The sequence below is a fragment of the Camelus dromedarius genome, chromosome 21 (genome assembly GCF_036321535.1).
Source record: "Camelus dromedarius isolate mCamDro1 chromosome 21, mCamDro1.pat, whole genome shotgun sequence".
Lineage (NCBI taxonomy): Eukaryota > Metazoa > Chordata > Mammalia > Artiodactyla > Camelidae > Camelus > Camelus dromedarius.
Window position 1 is genome coordinate 1,773,464 of NC_087456.1, and position 18,188 is coordinate 1,791,651.

Consider the following 18,188-nt stretch of genomic DNA (forward strand, 5'->3'; position numbering starts at 1 on the left):
CTTGTTGGGAACACAAAGTTTCTCTTCAGTATCAAACTCCACTCCATACATATATATGGGGAGGTACTAGCTCCAACACGGTTTTACAGTGAAAACTGCAGGAACTTCAAACCGGCACTAGGAAACAGACTGAGATACCAGAGTAAAAGATTCTCCTGCAACCCGTTCCCTTTCTGCTAGTTGAACGAACGTCTCTACACATGCTCAGTTCTGAGAGTAAAGTGAGTGTGAAAGCCGTCCTTCACATAGCTTGTTGGGAACACAAAGTTTCTCTTCAGTTGCAAACTCCACTCCATACATATATATGGGGAGGTACTAGCTCCAACTCGGTTTTACAGTGAAAACTGCAGGAACTTCAAACCGGCACTAGGAAACAGACTGAGATACCAGAGTAAAAGTTTCCCCTGCAATCCGTTCCCTTTGTGCTAGATGAACGAACGTCTCTCCACATGCTCAGTTCTGAGAGAAAATTGTGTGTGAAAGCCGTCCTTCACCTAGCTTGTTGGGAACACAAAGTTTCTTATCAGTTGCAAACTCCACTCCATACATATATATGGGGAGGGACTAGCTCCAAATCGGTTTTACAGTGAAAAATGCAGGAAATTCAAACCGGCACTAGGAAACAGACTGAGAAACCAGAGTAAAAGTTTCTCCTGCAAACCGTTCCCATTGTGCTAGATGAACGAACGTCTCTCCACATGCTCAGTTCTGAGAGAAAATTGTGTGTGAAAGCCGTCCTTCACCTAGCTTGTTGGGAACACAAAGTTTCTTATCAGTTGCAAACTCCATTCCATACATATATATGGGTAGGTACTAGCTCAAACTCGGTTTTGCAGTGAAAACTGCAGGAATTTCAAACTGGCACTAGGAAACAGACTGAGATAAAAGAGGAAAAGTTTCTCCTGGAAACCGTTCCCTTTGTGCTAGATGAACGAACGTCTCTCCACATGCTCAGTTTTGAGAGATAAGTGTGTGTGAAAGCCGTCCTTCTCCTAGGTTGTTGGGAACACAAAGTTTCTTTTCAGTTTCAAACTCCACTCCATACATATATATGGGTAGGTAGTAGATCCAACTCGGTTTTACAGTGAAAACTACAGGAACTTCAAACTGGCACTAGGAAACAGACTGAGAATGCACAGTAAAAGTTTCCCCTGCAACCCGTTCCCTTTGTGCTAGATGAACGAACGTCTCTCCACATGCTCATGTCTAAGAGAAAGGTGTGTGTGAAAGCCGTCCTTCACATAGATTGTTGGGAACACAAAGTTTCTTTTCAGTTGCAAACTCCACTCCATACATATATATGGGGAGGTACTAGCACCAACTCGGTTTTGCAGTGAAAACTGCAGGAACTTCAAACCGGCACTAGGAAACAGACTGAGAACCCAGAGTAAAAGTTTCTCCTGCAACCCGTTCCCTTTGTGCTAGATGAACGAACGTCTCTACACATGCTCAGTTCTGAGAGAAAATTGTGTGTGAAAACCGTCCTTCACCTAACTTGTAGGGAACACAAAGTTTCTCTTCAGTTGCAAACTCCTCTCCATACATATATATGGGGAGGTAGTAGCTCCAACTCGGTTTTTACAGTGAAAACTGCAGGAACTTCATACCGGCACTAGGAAACAGACTGAGAAACCAGAGTAAATGTTTCTCCTGCAACCCGTTCCCTTTTTGCTAGATGAACGAACGTCTCTCCACATACTCAGTTCTGAGGGATAAGAGTGTGTGAAAGCCGTCCTTCACCTAGCTTGTTGGGAACACAAAGTTTCTCTTCAGTTGCAAACTCCACTCCATACATATATATGGGTAGGTAGTAGATCCAACTCGGTTTTACAGTGAAAACTGCAGGAACTTCAAACTGGCACTAGGAAACAGACTGAGAAACCACAGTAAAAGTTTCTCTTGCAACCCGTTCCCTTTGTGCTAGATGAAAGATCGTCTCTCCACATGCTCAGTTCTGAGAGATAAGTGTGTGTGAAAGCCGTCCTTCACCTAGCTTGTTGGGAACACAAAGTTTCTTTTCAGTTGCAAACTCCACTCCATACATATATGTGGGGAGGTAGTAGCTCTAACACGATTTTACAGTGAAAACTGCAGGAACTTCAAACTGGCACTAGGAAACAGACTGAAAAACCAGAGTAAAAGTTTCTCCTGCAACCCGTTAACTTTATGCTACATGAAAGAACGTCTCTCCACATGCTCAGTTCTGAGAGATAATTGTGTGTGAAAGCCGTCCTTCACATAGCTTGTTGGGAACACAAAGTTTCTCTTCAGTTGCAAACTCCACTCGATACATATATATGGGGTGGTACTAGCCACAACTCGGTTTTACAGTGAAAACTGTAGGAACTTCAAACAAGCACTAGGAAACAGACTGAGAATCCAGAGTAAATGTTTCTCCTGCAAACTGTTCCCTTTGTGCTAGATGAACGAAAGTCTCTCCACATGCTCAGTTCTCAGAGATAAGTGTGTGTGAAAGCCGTCCTTCACCTAGCTTGTTGGGAACACAAAGTATCTCTTCAGTATCAAACCCCACTCCATACATATATATGGGGAGGTACTAGCTCCAACTCGGTTTTACAGTGAAAACTGCAGGAACTTCAAACCGGCACTAGGAAACAGACTGAGATACCAGAGTAAAGGATTCTCCTGCAACCCGTTCCCTTGCTGCTAGATGAACGAACGTCTCTACACATGCTCAGTTCTGAGAGTAAAGTGAGTGTGAAAGCCGTCCTTCACATAGCTTGTTGGGAACACAAAGTTACTCTTCAGTTGCAAACTCCACTCCATACATATATATGGGGAGGTACTAGCTCCAACTCGGTTTTACAGTGAAAACTGCAGGAACTTCAAACCGGCACTAGGAAACAGACTGAGATACCAGAGTAAAAGATTCTCCTGCAACCCGTTCCCTTTGTGCTAGATGAACGAACGTCTCTACACATGCTCAGTTCTGAGAGTAAAGTGAGTGTGAAAGCCGTCCTTCATATAGCTTGTTGGGAACACAAAGTTTCTTATCAGTTGCAAACTCCACTCCATACATATATATGGGGAGGTACAAGCTCCAAATCGGTTTTACAGTGAAAACTGCAGGAAATTAAAAGCGTCACTAGGAAACAGACTGAGAAACCAGAGTAAAAGTTTCTCCTGCAACCCGTTCCCTTTGTGCTAGATGAACGAACGTCTCTCCACATGCTCAGTTTTGAGAGATAAGTGTGTGTGAAAGCCGTCCTTCTCCTAGCTTGTTGGGAACACAAAGTTTCTCTTCAGTTGCAAACTCCACTCGATACATATATATGGGGAGGTACTAGCTCCAACTCGGTTTTACAGTGAAAACTTCAGGAACTTCAAACCGGCACTAGGAAACAGACTGAGAAATGAGAGTAAAAGTTTCTCTTTCAAACCGTTCCCATTGTGCTAGATGAACGAACGTCTCTCCACATGATCAGTTCTGAGAGATAAGTGTGTGTGAAAGCCGTACTTCACCTAGGTTGTTGGGAACACAAAGTTTCTTTTCAGTTTAAAACTCCACTCCATACATATATATGGGTAGGTAGTAGATCCAACTCGGGTTTACAGTGAAAACTACAGGAACTTCAAACTGGCACTAGGAAACAGACTGAGAAACCACAGTAAAAGTTTCCCCTGCAACCCGTTCCCTTTGTGCTAGATGAACGAACGTCTCTACACATGCTCAGTTCTGAGAGATAAGTGTGTGTGAAAACCGTCCTTCAACAAGCTTGCTGGGAACACAAAGTTTCTCTTTAGATGCAAACTCCACTCCATACATATATAAGGGTAGGTACTAGCTCCAACTCGCTTTTACAGTGAAAACTGCAGGAACTTCAAACCGGCACTAGGAAACAGACTGAGAAAGCAGAATAAAAGTTTCTCTTGCAACCCGTTCCCTTTGTGCTAGATGAACGAACGTCTCTCCACATGCTCAGTTCTGAGAGATAAGTGTGTGTGAAAGCCGTCTTTCACATAGCTTGTTGGGAACACAAAGTTTCTCTTCAGTTGCAAACTCCACTCCATACATATATATGGGGAGGTACTAGCTCCAACTCGGTTTTACAGTGAAAACTGCAGGAACTTCAAACCGGCACTAGGAAACAAACTGAGATACCAGAGTAAAAGATTCTCCTGGAACCCGTTCCCTTTGTGCTAGATGAACGAACGTCTCTACACATGCTCAGTTCTGAGAGTAAAGTGAGTGTGAAAGCCGTCCTTCATATAGCTTGTTGGGAACACAAAGTTTCTTATCAGTTGCAAACTCCACTCCATACATATATATGGGGAGGTACAAGCTCCAAATCGGTTTTACAGTGAAAACTGCAGGAAATTAAAACCGTCACTAGGAAACAGACTGAGAAACCAGAGTAAAAGTTTCTCCTGCAACCCGTTCCCTTTGTGCTAGATGAACGAACGTCTCTCCACATGCTCAGTTTTGAGAGATAAGTGTGTGTGAAAGCCGTCCTTCTCCTAGCTTGTTGGGAACACAAAGTTTCTCTTCAGTTGCAAACTCCACTCGATACATATATATGGGGAGGTACTAGCTCCAACTCGGTTTTACAGTGAAAACTTCAGGAACTTCAAACCGGCACTAGGAAACAGACTGAGAAATGAGAGTAAAAGTTTCTCTTTCAAACCGTTCCCATTGTGCTAGATGAACGAACGTCTCTCCACATGATCAGTTCTGAGAGATAAGTGTGTGTGAAAGCCGTACTTCACCTAGGTTGTTGGGAACACAAAGTTTCTTTTCAGTTTCAAACTCCACTCCATACATATATATGGGTAGGTAGTAGATCCAACTCGGGTTTACAGTGAAAACTACAGGAACTTCAAACTGGCACTAGGAAACAGACTGAGAAACCACAGTAAAAGTTTCCCATGCAACCCGTTCCCTTTGTGCTAGATGAACGAACGTCTCTACACATGCTCAGTTCTGAGAGATAAGTGTGTGTGAAAGCCGTCCTTCAACAAGCTTGCTGGGAACACAAAGTTTCTCTTTAGATGCAAACTCCACTCCATACATATATAAGGGTAGGTACTAGCTCCAACTCGCTTTTACAGTGAAAACTGCAGGAACTTCAAACCGGCACTAGGAAACAGACTGAGAAAGCAGAATAAAAGTTTCTCTTGCAACCCGTTCCCTTTGTGCTAGATGAACGAACGTCTCTCCACATGCTCAGTTCTGAGAGATAAGTGTGTGTGAAAGCCGTCCTTCACCTAGCTTGTTGGGAACACAAAGTTTCTCTTCAGTATCAAACTCCACTCCATACATATATATGGGGAGGTAGTAGCTCCAACTCGGTTTTACAGTGAAAACTGCAGGAACTTCAAACCGGCACTAGGAAACAGACTGAGATACCAGAGTAAAAGATTCTCCTGCAACCCGTTCCCTTTGTGCTAGTTGAACGAACGTCTCTCCACATGCTCAGTTCTGAGAGTAAAGTGAGTGTGAAAGCCGTCCTTCACATAGCTTGTTGGGAACACAAAGTTTCTCTTCAGTTGCAAACTCCACTCCATACATATATATGGGGAGGTACTAGCTCCAACTCGGTTTTACAGTGAAAACTGCAGGAACTTCAAACCGGCACTAGGAAACAGACTGAGATACCAGAGTAAAAGTTTCCCCTGCAATCCGTTCCCTTTGTGCTAGATGAAAGATCGTCTCTCCACATGCTCAGTTCTGAGAGATAAGTGTGTGTGAAAGCCGTCCTTCACCTAGCTTGTTGGGAACACAAAGTTTCTTATCAGTTGCAAACTCCACTCCATACATATATATGGGTAGGTAGTAGCTCCAACTCGGTTTTGCAGTGAAAACTGCAGGAACTTCAAACTGGCACTAGGAAACAGACTGAGATAAAAGAGGAAAAGTTTCTCCTGGAACCCGTTCACTTTGTGCTAGATGAACGAAAGTCTGTCCACATGCTCAGTTTTGAGGGATAAGTGTGTGTGAAAGCCGTCCTTCTCCTAGCTTGTTGGGAACACAAAGTTTCTATTCAGTTGCAAACTCCACTCGATACATATATATGGGGAGGTACTAGCTCCAACTCGGTTTTACAGTGAAAACTGCAGGAACTTCAAACCAGCACTAGGAAACAGACTGAGAAACGAGAGTAAAAGTTTCTCCTTCAAACCGTTCCCTTTGTGCTAGATGAACGAACGTCTCTCCACATGATCAGTTCTGAGAGATAAGTGTGTGTGAAAGCCGTACTTCACCTAGGTTGTTGGGAACACAAAGTTTCTTTTCAGTTTCAAACTCCACTCCATACATATATATGGGTAGGTAGTAGATCCAACTCGGTTTTACAGTGAAAACTACAGGAACTTCAAACTGGCACTAGGAAACAGACTGAGAATGCACAGTAAAAGTTTCCCCTGCAACCCGCTCCCTTTGTGCTAGATGAACGAACGTCTCTCCACATGCTCAGTTCTGAGAGATAAGTGTGTGTGAAAGCCGTCCTTCAACAAGCTTGCTGGGAACACAAAGTTTCTCTTTAGATGCAAACTCCACTCCATACATATATAAGGGTAGGTACTAGCTCCAACTCGGTTTTACAGTGAAAACTGCAGGAACTTCAAACCGGCACTAGGAAACAGTCTGAGAAAGCAGAATAAAAGTTTCTCTTGCAACCCGTTCCCTTTGTGCTAGATGAACGAACGTCTCTCCACATGCTCAGTTCTGAGAGATAAGTGTGTGTGAAAGCCGTCCTTCACCTAGCTTGTTGGGAACACAAAGTTTCTCTTCAGTATCAAACTCCACTCCATACATATATATGGGGAGGTACTAGCTCCAACTCGGTTTTACAGTGAAAACTGCAGGAACTTCAAACCGGCACTAGGAAACAGACTGAGATACCAGAGTAAAAGATTCTCCTGCAACCCGTTCCCTTTGTGCTAGTTGAACGAACGTCTCTACACATGCTCAGTTCTGAGAGTAAAGTGAGTGTGAAAGCCGTCCTTCACATAGCTTGTTGGGAACACAAAGTTTCTCTTCAGTTGCAAACTCCACTCCATACATATATATGGGGAGGTACTAGCTCCAACTCGGTTTTACAGTGAAAACTGCAGGAACTTCAAACCGGCACTAGGAAACAGACTGAGATACCAGAGTAAAAGTTTCCCCTGCAAACCGTTCCCTTTGTGCTAGATGAAAGAAGGTTTCTCCACATGCTCAGTTCTGAGAGATAAGTGTGTGTGAAAGCCGTCCTTCACCTAGCTTGTTGGGAACACAAAGTTTCTTATCAGTTGCAAACTCCACTCCATACATATATATGGGGAGGAACTAGCTCCAAATCGGTTTTACAGTGAAAACTGCAGGAAATTCAAACCGGCACTAGGAAACAGACTGAGAAATGAGAGTAAAAGTTTCTCCTTCAAACCGTTCCCATTGTGCTAGATGAACGAACGTCTCTCCACATGATCAGTTCTGAGAGATAAGTGTGTGTGAAAGCCGTACTTCAACTAGGTTGTTGGGAACACAAAGTTTCTTTTCAGTTTCAAACTCCACTCCATACATATATATGGGTAGGTAGTAGATCCAACTCGGGTTTACAGTGAATACTACAGGAAATTCAAACTGGCACTAGGAAACAGACTGAGAAACCACAGTAAAAGTTTCCCCTGCAACCCGTTCCCTTTGTGCTAGATGAACGAACGTCTCTAAACATGCTCAGTTCTGAGAGATAAGTGTGTGTGAAAGCCGTCCTTCAACAAGCTTGCTGGGAACACAAAGTTTCTCTTTAGATGCAAACTCCACTCCATACATATATAAGGGTAGGTACTAGCTCCAACTCGGTTTTACAGTGAAAACTGCAGGAACTTCAAACCGGCACTAGGAAACAGACTGAGATACCAGAGTAAAAGATTCTCCTGCAACCCGTTCCCTTTGTGCTAGATGGACGAACGTCTCTCCACATGCTCAGTTTTGAGAGATAAGTGTGTGTGAAAGCCGTCCTTCTCCTAGCTTGTTGGGAACACAAAGATTCTCTTCAGTTGCAAACTCCACTCGATACATATATATGGGGAGGTACTAGCTCCAACTCGGTTTTACAGTGAAAACTTCAGGAACCTCAAACCGGCACTAGGAAACAGACTGAGAAACGAGAGTAAAAGTTTCTCCTTCAAACCGTTCCCTTTGTGCTAGATGAACGAACGTCTCTCCACATGATCAGTTCTGAGAGATAAGTGTGTGTGAAAGCCGTACTTCACCTAGGTTGTTGGGAACACAAAGTTTCTTTTCAGTTTCAAACTCCACTCCATACATATATATGGGTAGGTAGTAGATCCAACTCGGTTTTACAGTGAAAACTACAGGAACTTCAAACTGGCACTAGGAAACAGACTGAGAATGCACAGTAAAAGTTTCCCCTGCAACCCGCTCCCTTTGTGCTAGATGAACGAACGTCTCTCCACATGCTCAGTTCTGAGAGATAAGTGTGTGTGAAAGCCGTCCTTCAACAAGCTTGCTGGGAACACAAAGTTTCTCTTTAGATGCAAACTCCACTCCATACATATATAAGGGTAGGTACTAGCTCCAACTCGGTTTTACAGTGAAAACTGCAGGAACTTCAAACCGGCACTAGGAAACAGTCTGAGAAAGCAGAATAAAAGTTTCTCTTGCAACCCGTTCCCTTTGTGCTAGATGAACGAACGTCTCTCCACATGCTCAGTTCTGAGAGATAAGTGTGTGTGAAAGCCGTCCTTCACCTAGCTTGTTGGGAACACAAAGTTTCTCTTCAGTATCAAACTCCACTCCATACATGTATATGGGGAGGTACTAGCTCCAACTCGGTTTTACAGTGAAAACTGCAGGAACTTCAAACCGGCACTAGGAAACAGACTGAGATACCAGAGTAAAAGATTCTCCTGCAACCCGTTCCTTTTGTGCTAGATGAACGAACGTCTCTACACATGCTCAGTTCTGAGAGTAAAGTGAGTGTGAAAGCCGCCCTTCACATAGCTTGTTGGGAACACAAAGTTTCTCTTCAGTTGCAAACTCCACTCCATACATATATATGGGGAGGTACTAGCTCCAACTCGGTTTTACAGTGAAAACTGCAGGAACTTCAAACCGGCACTAGGAAACAGACTGAGATACCAGAGTAAAAGTTTCCCCTGCAAACCGTTCCCTTTGTGCTAGATGAAAGAAGGTTTCTCCACATGCTCAGTTCTGAGAGATAAGTGTGTGTGAAAGCCGTCCTTCACCTAGCTTGTTGGGAACACAAAGTTTCTTATCAGTTGCAAACTCCACTCCATACATATATATGGGGAGGAACTAGCTCCAAATCGGTTTTACAGTGAAAACTGCAGGAAATTCAAACCGGCACTAGGAAACAGACTGAGAAATGAGAGTAAAAGTTTCTCCTTCAAACCGTTCCCATTGTGCTAGATGAACGAACGTCTCTCCACATGATCAGTTCTGAGAGATAAGTGTGTGTGAAAGCCGTACTTCAACTAGGTTGTTGGGAACACAAAGTTTCTTTTCAGTTTCAAACTCCACTCCATACATATATATGGGTAGGTAGTAGATCCAACTCGGGTTTACAGTGAATACTACAGGAAATTCAAACTGGCACTAGGAAACAGACTGAGAAACCACAGTAAAAGTTTCCCCTGCAACCCGTTCCCTTTGTGCTAGATGAACGAACGTCTCTAAACATGCTCAGTTCTGAGAGATAAGTGTGTGTGAAAGCCGTCCTTCAACAAGCTTGCTGGGAACACAAAGTTTCTCTTTAGATGCAAACTCCACTCCATACATATATAAGGGTAGGTACTAGCTCCAACTCGGTTTTACAGTGAAAACTGCAGGAACTTCAAACCGGCACTAGGAAACAGACTGAGATACCAGAGTAAAAGATTCTCCTGCAACCCGTTCCCTTTGTGCTAGATGGACGAACGTCTCTCCACATGCTCAGTTTTGAGAGATAAGTGTGTGTGAAAGCCGTCCTTCTCCTAGCTTGTTGGGAACACAAAGATTCTCTTCAGTTGCAAACTCCACTCGATACATATATATGGGGAGGTACTAGCTCCAACTCGGTTTTACAGTGAAAACTTCAGGAACTTCAAACCGGCACTAGGAAACAGACTGAGAAATGAGAGTAAAAGTTTCTCCTTCAAACCGTTCCCATTGTGCTAGATGAACGAACGTCTCTCCACATGATCAGTTCTGAGAGATAAGTGTGTGTGAAAGCCGTACTTCACCTAGGTTGTTGGGAACACAAAGTTTCTTTTCAGTTTCAAACTCCACTCCATACATATATATGGGTAGGTAGTAGATCCAACTCGGGTTTACAGTGAAAAGTACAGGAACTTCAAACTGGCACTAGGAAACAGACTGAGAAACCACAGTAAAAGTTTCCCCTGCAACCCGTTCTCTTTGTGCTAGATGAACGAACGTCTCTACACATGCTCAGTTCTCAGAGATAAGTGTGTGTGAAAGCCGTCCTTCAACAAGCTTGCTGGGAACACAAAGTTTCTCTTTAGATGCAAACTCCACTCCATACATATATAAGGGTAGGTACTAGCTCCAACTCGGTTTTACAGTGAAAACTGCAGGAACTTCAAACCGGCACTAGGAAACAGCCTGAGAAAGCAGAATAAAAGTTTAACTTGCAACCCGTTCCCTTTGTGCTAGATGAACGAACGTCTCTCCACATGCTCAGTTCTGAGAGATAAGTGTGTGTGAAAGCCGTCCTTCACCTAGCTTGTTGGGAACACAAAGTTTCTCTTCAGTATCAAACTCCACTCCATACATATATATGGGGAGGTACTAGCTCCAACTCGGATTTACAGTGAAAACTGCAGGAACTTCAAACCGGCACTAGGAAACAGACTGAGATACCAGAGTAAAAGATTCTCCTGCAACCCGTTCCCTTTGTGCTAGTTGAACGAACGTCTCTACACATGCTCAGTTCTGAGAGTAAAGTGAGTGTGAAAGCCGTCCTTCACATAGCTTGTTGGGAACACAAAGTTTCTCTTCAGTTGCAAACTCCACTCCATACATATATATGGGGAGGTACTAGCTCCAACTCGGTTTTACAGTGAAAACTGCAGGAACTTCAAACCGGCACTAGGAAACAGACTGAGATACCAGAGTAAAAGTTTCCCCTGCAATCCGTTCCCTTTGTGCTAGATGAACGAACGTCTCTCCACATGCTCAGTTCTGAGAGATAATTGTGTGTGAAAGCCGTCCTTCACCTAGCTTGTTGGGAACACAAAGTTTCTTATCAGTTGCAAACTCCACTCCATACATATATATGGGGAGGAACTAGCTCCAAATCGGTTTTACAGTGAAAACTGCAGGAAATTCAAACCGGCACTAGGAAACAGACTGAGAAACCAGAGTAAAAGTTTCTCCTGCAAAACGTTCCCATTGTGCTAGATGAACGAACGTCTCTCCACATGATCAGTTCTGAGAGATAAGTGTGTGTGAAAGCCGTACTTCACCTAGGTTGTTGGGAACACAAAGTTTCTTTTCAGTTTCAAACTCCACTCCATACATATATATGGGTAGGTAGTAGATCCAACTCGGGTTTACAGTGAAAACTACAGGAACTTCAAACTGGCACTAGGAAACAGACTGAGAAACCACAGTAAAAGTTTCCCCTGCAACCCGTTCCCTTTGTGCTAGATGAACGAACGTCTCTACACATGCTCAGTTCTGAGAGATAAGTGTGTGTGAAAGCCGTCCTTCAACAAGCTTGCTGGGAACACAAAGTTTCTCTTTAGATGCAAACTCCACTCCATACATATATAAGGGTAGGTACTAGCTCCAACTCGGTTTTACAGTGAAAACTGCAGGATCTTCAAACCGGCACTAGGAAACAGTCTGAGAAAGCAGAATAAAAGTTTCTCTTGCAACCCGTTCCCTTTGTGCTAGATGAACGAACGTCTCTCCACATGCTCAGTTCTGAGAGATAAGTGTGTGTGAAAGCCGTCCTTCACCTAGCTTGTTGGGAACACAAAGTTTCTCTTCAGTATCAAACTCCACTCCATACATATATATGGGGAGGTACTAGCTCCAACTCGGTTTTACAGTGAAAACTGCAGGAACTTCAAACCGGCACTAGGAAACAGACTGAGATACCAGAGTAAAAGATTCTCCTGCAACCCGTTCCCTTTGTGCTAGATGGACGAACGTCTCTCCACATGCTCAGTTTTGAGAGATAAGTGTGTGTGAAAACCGTCCTTCTACTAGCTTGTTGGGAACACAAAGTTTCTCTTCAGTTGCAAACTCCACTCTATACATATATATGGGGAGGTACTAGCTCCAACTCGGTTTTACAGTGAAAACTTCAGGAACTTCAAAACGGCACTAGGAAACAGACTGAGAAATGAGAGTAAAAGTTTCTCCTTCAAACCGTTCCCATTGTGCTAGATGAACGAACGTCTCTCCACATGATCAGTTCTGAGAGATAAGTGTGTGTGAAAGCCGTACTTCACCTAGGTTGTTGGGAACACAAAGTTTCTTTTCAGTTTCAAACTCCACTCCATACATATATATGGGTAGGTAGTAGATCCAACTCGGGTTTACAGTGAAAACTACAGGAACTTCAAACTGGCACTTGGAAACAGACTGAGAAACCACAGTAAAAGTTTCCCCTGCAAACCGTTCCCTTTGTGCTAGATGAACGAACGTCTCTACACATGCTCATTTCTGAGAGATATGTGTGTGTGAAAGCCGTCCTTTAACAAGCTTGCTGGGAACACAAAGTTTCTCTTTAGATGCAAACTCCACTCCATACATATATAAGGGTAGGTACTAGCTCCAACTCGGTTTTACAGTGAAAACTGCAGGAACTTCAAACCGGCACTAGGAAACAGTCTGAGAAAGCAGAATAAAAGTTTTTTGCAACCCGTTCCCTTTGTGCTAGATGAACGAACGTCTCTCCACATGCTCAGTTCTGAGAGATAAGTGTGTGTGAAAGCCGTCCTTCACCTAGCTTGTTGGGAACACAAAGTTTCTCTTCAGTATCAAACTCCACTCCATACATATATATGGGGAGGAACTAGCTCCAAATCGGTTTTACAGTGAAAACTGCAGGAAATTCAAACCGGCACTAGGAAACAGACTGAGAAACCAGAGTAAAAGTTTCTCCTGCAAACCGTTCCCATTGTGCTAGATGAACGAACGTCTCTCCACATGCTCAGTTCTGAGAGAAAATTGTGTGTGAAAGCCGTCCTTCACCTAGCTTGTTGGGAACACAAAGTTTCTTATCAGTTGCAAACTCCATTCCATACATATATATGGGTATGTACTAGCTCCAACTCGGTTTTGCAGTGAAAACTGCAGGAATTTCAAACTGGCACTAGGAAACAGACTGAGATAAAAGAGGAAAAGTTTCTCCTGGAACCCGTTCCCTTTGTGCTAGATGAACGAACGTCTCTACACATGCTCAGTTCTGAGAGAAAATTGTGTGTGAAAACCGTCCTTCACCTAACTTGTAGGGAACACAAAGTTTCTCTTCAGTTGCAAACTCCTCTCCATACATATATATGGGGAGGTAGTAGCTCCAACTCGGTTTTACAGTGAAAACTGCAGGAACTTCATACCGGCACTAGGAAACAGACTGAGAAACCAGAGTAAATGTTTCTCCTGCAGCCCGTTCCCTTTTCGCTAGATGAACGACCGTCTCTCCACATACTCAGTTCTGAGGGATAAGTGTGTGTGAAAGCCGTCCTTCACCTAGCTTGTTGGGAACACAAAGTTTCTCTTCAGTTGCAAACTCCACTCCATACATATATATGGGTAGGTAGTAGATCCAACTCGGTTTTACAGTGAAAACTGCAGGAACTTCACACTGGCACTAGGAAACAGACTGAGAAACCACAGTAAAAGTTTCTCTTGCAACCCGTTCCCTTTGTGCTAGATGAAAGATCGTCTCTCCACATGCTCAGTTCTGAGAGATAAGTGTGTGTGAAAGCCGTCCTTCACCTAGCTTGTTGGGAACACAAAGTTTCTTTTCAGTTGCAAACTCCACTCCATACATATATGTGGGGAGGTAGTAGCTCTAACACGATTTTACAGTGAAAACTGCAGGAAATTCAAACTGGCACTAGGAAACAGACTGAAAAACCAGAGTAAAAGTTTCTCCTGCAACCCGTTCCCTTTGTGCTAGATGAAAGAACGTCTCTCCACATGCTCAGTTCTGAGAGATAATTGTGTGTGAAAGCCGTCCTTCACATAGCTTGTTGGGAACACAAAATTTCTCTTCAGTTGCAAACTCCACTCGATACATATATATGGGGAGGTACTAGCCCCAACTCGGTTTTACAGTGAAAACTGCAGGAACTTCAAACAAGCAAGAGGAAACAGACTGAGAATCCAGAGTAAATGTTTCTCCTGCAAACTGTTCCCTTTGTGCTAGATGAACGAAAGTCTCTCCACATGCTCAGTTCTCAGAGATAAGTGTGTGTGAAAGCCGTCCTTCACCTAGCTTGTTGGGAACACAAAGTTTCTCTTCAGTATCAAACCCCACTCCATACATATATATGGGGAGGTACTAGCTCCAACTCGGTTTTACAGTGAAAACTGCAGGAACTTCAAACCGGCACTAGGAAACAGACTGAGATACCAGAGTAAAGGATTCTCCTGCAACCCGTTCCCTTGCTGCTAGATGAACGAACGTCTCTACACATGCTCAGTTCTGAGAGTAAAGTGAGTGTGAAAGCCGTCCTTCACATAGCTTGTTGGGAACACAAAGTTTCTCTTCAGTTGCAAACTCCACTCCATACATATATATGGGGAGGTACTAGCTCCAACTCGGTTTTACAGTGAAAACTTCAGGAACTTCAAAACGGCACTAGGAAACAGACTGAGAAATGAGAGTAAAAGTTTCTCCTTCAAACCGTTCCCATTGTGCTAGATGAACGAACGTCTCTCCACATGATCAGTTCTGAGAGATAAGTGTGTGTGAAAGCCGTACTTCACCTAGGTTGTTGGGAACACAAAGTTTCTTTTCAGTTTCAAACTCCACTCCATACATATATATGGGTAGGTAGTAGATCCAACTCGAGTTTACAGTGAAAACTACAGGAACTTCAAACTGGCACTTGGAAACAGACTGAGAAACCACAGTAAAAGTTTCCCCTGCAACCCGTTCCCTTTGTGCTAGATGAACGAACGTCTCTACACATGCTCATTTCTGAGAGATATGTGTGTGTGAAAGCCGTCCTTCAACAAGCTTGGTGGGAACACAAAGTTTCTCTTTAGATGCAAACTCCACTCCATACATATATAAGGGTAGGTACTAGCTCCAACTCGGTTTTACAGTGAAAACTGCAGGAACTTCAAACCGGCACTAGGAAACAGTCTGAGAAAGCAGAATAAAAGTTTCTTGCAACCCGTTCCCTTTGTGCTAGATGAACGAACGTCTCTCCACATGCTCAGTTCTGAGAGATAAGTGTGTGTGAAAGCCGTCCTTCACCTAGCTTGTTGGGAACACAAAGTTTCTCTTCAGTATCAAACTCCACTCCATACATATATATGGGGAGGTACTAGCTCCAACACGGTTTTACAGTGAAAATTGCAGGAAATTCAAACCGGCACTAGGAAACAGACTGAGATACCAGAGTAAAAGATTCTCCTGCAACCCGTTCCCTTTGTGCTAGTTGAACGAACGTCTCTACACATGCTCAGTTCTGAGAGTAAAGTGAGTGTGAAAGCCGTCCTTCACATAGCTTGTTGGGAACACAAAGTTTCTCTTCAGTTGCAAACTCCACTCCATACATATATATGGGGAGGTACTAGCTCCAACTCGGTTTTACAGTGAAAACTGCAGGAACTTCAAACCGGCACTAGGAAACAGACTGAGATACCAGAGTAAAAGTTTCCCCTGCAATCCGTTCCCTTTGTGCTAGATGAACGAACGTCTCTCCACATGCTCAGTTCTGAGAGAAAATTGTGTGTGAAAGCCGTCCTTCACCTAGCTTGTTGGGAACACAATGTTTCTTATCAGTTGCAAACTCCACTCCATACATATATATGGGGAGGAACTAGCTCCAAATCGGTTTTACAGTGAAAACTGCAGGAAATTCAAACCGGCACTAGGAAACAGACTGAGAAACCAGAGTAAAAGTTTCTCCTGCAAACCGTTCCCATTGTGCTAGATGAACGAACGTCTCTCCACATGCTCAGTTCTGAGAGAAAATTGTGTGTGAAAGCCGTCCTTCACCTAGCTTGTTGGGAACACAAAGTTTCTTATCAGTTGCAAACTCCATTCCATACATATATATGGGTATGTACTAGCTCCAACTCGGTTTTGCAGTGAAAACTGCAGGAATTTCAAACTGGCACTAGGAAACAGACTGAGATAAAAGAGGAAAAGTTTCTCCTGGAAACCGTTCCCTTTGTGCTAGATGAACGAACGTCTCTCCACATGCTCAGTTTTGAGAGATAAGTGTGTGTGAAAGCCGTCCTTCTCCTAGGTTGTTGGGAACACAAAGTTTCTTTTCAGTTTCAAACTCCACTCCATACATATATATGGGTAGGTAGTAGATCCAACTCGGTTTTACAGTGAAAACTACAGGAACTTCAAACTGGCACTAGGAAACAGACTGAGAATGCACAGTAAAAGTTTCCCCTGCAACTCGTTCCATTTGTGCTAGATGAACGAACGTCTCTCCACATGCTCATGTCTAAGAGAAAGGTGTGTGTGAAAGCCGTCCTTCACCTAGCTTGTTGGGAACACAAAGTTTCTTTTCAGTTGCAAACTCCACTCCATACATATATATGGGGAGGTACTAGCACCAACTCGGTTTTGCAGTGAAAACTGCAGGAACTTCAAACCGGCACTAGGAAACAGACTGAGATACCAGAGTAAAAGTTTCTCCTGCAACCCGTTCCCTTTGTGCTAGATGAACGAACGTCTCTACACATGCTCAGTTCTGAGAGAAAATTGTGTGTGAAAACCGTCCTTCACCTAACTTGTAGGGAACACAAAGTTTCTCTTCAGTTGCAAACTCCTCTCCATACATATATATGGGGAGGTAGTAGCTCCAACTCGGTTTTACAGTGAAAACTGCAGGAACTTCATACCGGCACTAGGAAACAGACTGAGAAACCAGAGTAAATGTTTCTCCTGCAACCCGTTCCCTTTTTGCTAGATGAACGACCGTCTCTCCACATACTCAGTTCTGAGGGATAAGTGTGTGTGAAAGCCGTCCTTCACCTAGCTTGTTGGGAACACAAAGTTTCTCTTCAGTTGCAAACTCCACTCCATACATATATATGGGTAGGTAGTAGATCCAACTCGGTTTTACAGTGAAAACTGCAGGAACTTCAAACTGGCACTAGGAAACAGACTGAGAAACCACAGTAAAAGTTTCTCTTGCAACCCGTTCCCTTTGTGCTAGATGAAAGATCGTCTCTCCACATGCTCAGTTCTGAGAGATAAGTGTGTGTGAAAGCCGTCCTTCACCTAGCTTGTTGGGAACACAAAGTTTCTTTTCAGTTGCAAACTCCACTCCATACATATATGTGGGGAGGTAGTAGCTCTAACACGATTTTACAGTGAAAACTGCAGGAACTTCAAACTGGCACTAGGAAACAGACTGAAAAACCAGAGTATAAGTTTCTCCTGCAACCCGTTCCCTTTGTGCTAGATGAAAGAACGTCTCTCCACATGCTCAGTTCTGAGAGATAATTGTGTGTGAAAGCCGTCCTTCACATAGCTTGTTGGGAACACAAAGTTTCTCTTCAGTTGCAAACTCCACTCGATACATATATATGGGGAGGTACTAGCCCCAACTCGGTTTTACAGTGAAAACTGCAGGAACTTCAAACAAGCACTAGGAAACAGACTGAGAATCCAGAGTAAATGTTTCTCCTGCAAACTGTTCCCTTTGTGCTAGATGAACGAAAGTCTCTCCACATGCTCAGTTCTCAGAGATAAGTGTGTGTGAAAGCCGTCCTTCAACAAGCTTGCTGGGAACACAAAGTTTCTCTTTAGATGCAAACTCCACTCCATACATATATAAGGGTAGGTACTAGCTCCAACTCGGTTTTACAGTGAAAACTGCAGGAACTTCAAACCGGCACTAGGAAACAGTCTGAGAAAGCAGAATAAAAGTTTCTCTTGCAACCCGTTCCCTTTGTGCTAGATGAACGAACGTCTCTCCACATGCTCAGTTCTGAGAGATAAGTGTGTGTGAAAGCCGTCCTTCACCTAGCTTGTTGGGAACAC